Here is a 2,916-nt window from a genome sequence, read left to right as displayed (position 1 = left end):
AAAAGGTCTAAGCTCTGAAACAAATTTGTACCATGGAGTTCCGAGCTCCTCCACTAACGCCTCGGATGACACGAAACGGTCTGCCTGCGCCAACTCAATATCCCAGAAGGGCCTGGGTACAGTTATAAGTACACTACTGGAAATGGAAAAAAGAACACATTGACACCGGTGTGTCAGACCCACCATACTTGCTCCGGACACTGCGAGAGGGCTGTACAAGCAATGATCACACGCACGGCACAGCGGACACACCAGGAACCGCGGTGTTGGCCGTCGAATGGCGCTAGCTGCGCAGCATTTGGGCACCGCCGCCGTCAGTGTCAGCCAGTTTGCCGTGGCATACGGAGCTCCATCGCAGTCTTTAACACTGGTAGCATGCCGCGACAGCGTGGACGTGAACCGTATGTGCGGTTGACGGACTTTGAGCGAGGGCGTATAGTGTGCATGCTGGAGGCCGGGTGGACGTACCGCCGAATTGCTCAACACGTGGGGCGTGAGGTCTCCAGACTACATCGATATTGTCGCCAGTGGTCGGCGGAAGGTGCACGTGCCCGTCGACCTGGGACCGGACCACAGCGACGCACGGATGCACGCCAAGACCGTAGGATCCTACGCAGTGCCGTAGGGGACCGCACCGCCACTTCCCAGCAAATTAGGGACACTGTTGCTCCTGGGGTATCGGCTAGGACCATTCGCAACCGTCTCCATGAAGCTGGGCTACGGTCCCGCACACCGTTAGGCCGTCTTCCGCTCACGCCCCAACATCGTGCAGCCCGCCTCCAGTGGTGTCGCGACAGGCGTGAATGGAGGGACGAATGGAGACGTGTCGTCTTCAGCGATGAGTCGCTTCTGCCTTGGTGCCAATGATGGTCGTATGCGTGTTTGGCGCTGTGCAGGTGAGCGCCACAATCAGGACTGCATACGACCGAGGCACACAGGGCCAACACCCGGCATCATGGTGTGGGGAGCGATCTCCTACACTGGCCGTACACCTCTGGTGATCGTCGAGGGGACACTGAATAGTGCACGGTACATCCAAACAGTCATCGAACCCATAGTTCTACCATTCCTAGACCGGCAAGGGAACTTGCTGTTCCAACAGGACAATGCACGTCCGCATGTATCCCGTGCCACCCAACGAGCTCTAGAAGGTGTAAGTCAACTACCCTGGCCAGCAAGATCTCCGGATCTGTCCCCCATTGAGCATGTTTGGGACTGGATGAAGCGTTGTCTCACGTGGTCTGCACGTCCAGCACGAACGCTGGTCCAACTGAGGCGCCAGGTGGAAATGGCATGGCAAGCCGTTCCACAGGACTACATCCAGCATCTCTACGATCGTCTCCATGGGAGAATAGCAGCCTGCATTGCTGCGGAAGGTGGATATACACTGTAGTAGTGCCGACATTGTGCATGCTCTGTTGCCTGTGTCTATGTGCCTGTGGTTATGTCAGTGTGATCATGTGATGTATCTGACCCCAGGAATGTGTCAATAAAGTTTCCCCTTCCTGGGACAATGAATTCACGGTGTTCTTATTTCAATTTCCAGGAGTGTATTTCAAAACAATAATACATCTGCTTGGCGTCAGAAAGATTCAGCGCTTGTACGAAACAGGCAATTCTTTCGCTTCGAATCTTGATTTTGTGTGCAGTATTGACTCTGATAGTTTGTTTGTGATCATATAGCATACATTTTTATTTTTCAAGTTAGAATGAGTGGTATGAAAATATACTCGGGCAGAAAAGTATGAAAACATCTTACCCAACGCGGCGTCGTAGCAGTATGTCATAAAAGAGTCCAAAGAATAGATTTGAGGCTGAGAGCAGTTCAGAACGTGTCAGTGCCTCTGCTAAGATATCGAAAGACAGTGACCACGATTTAGATGTGAATTACGGATTGAGCTATAGGATTATAAAATTTTGTTGCCGTTTTCTATGTTATTTTTCAACACGTGAAATGTAAAACAGTCAATTCACACATTATGTGCAGGAAGGATGCCCTCGAGGCTCAGGCTCCACAATAATCAATGCTTGTCGAAACTGCCTAGAAATTGTTATACCAAGTAGTACGTTTATACAGAACACATATGACGTTAACCGTCGAATCGTCTTAGCAATGCGCCTGCTTGGAGTAGGACTAAACGGAATTGTGAAGTTTCGTGCGTTCATGGAATTGCCACGACCGATGTTTAAATCGACGTGGAATCTCACTGAGTGGAGCAGAATTGTCTTTAGTGATGATTCCCCCTTCGAAATGAGCCGCAATGACTAGCGAAGACGTGTCTGGGGACGCATCGGACAGAGGTGGTGTGGTATACGCCCGCTATAGTGCCATAGTGCCCGAGAACCAAGAGTGATGGTGTGGGGTGCTAGTTCTTTTCACAGCAGGACCCCTTTGGTTGTCCTCACAGCACAGCAGTATGTTATTCTACGCCCCGTTTTGTTGCTCTTCATGGCAAGCCATCCTGGGCTTACAGTTCAGAAGATAACGCCAGTCCACATACAGAGAGAGTTTCTAGTGCTCGTATTCGTACTTACCAAATCCTACCTTGGCCAGCAAGCTCGCCGTATCCCTCCCCAATTGAGAATGTTTGGAGTATTATGGGCAGGTCCTCCAACCATTTCGGCATTTTGACTATCTAACGCGCCAGTTGGACAAAATTTGGCACTATATCCCTCGGGAGGATCTCCAACAACTATCAGTAAATGCCAAACCAAATAACTGCTTGCATAAAGGCTAGAGGTGGAACGACACATCATTGATTTGCTCAAATTATGAGGCTCGTTCATTTGAATAAATCATCCAATTTTTCTTAAATTTTAGTCCTTCGTCTGTCTGTGTATCTACATCACATCTACCGATTACCGTTGCATCCGATCATTCCTTTGTGATGCGTCGTTTTTTTTCCCTTATAGAGT

Source organism: Schistocerca gregaria, chromosome X (genome assembly GCF_023897955.1).
Source record: "Schistocerca gregaria isolate iqSchGreg1 chromosome X, iqSchGreg1.2, whole genome shotgun sequence".
Lineage (NCBI taxonomy): Eukaryota > Metazoa > Arthropoda > Insecta > Orthoptera > Acrididae > Schistocerca > Schistocerca gregaria.
This window is presented reverse-complemented; position numbering follows the sequence as displayed.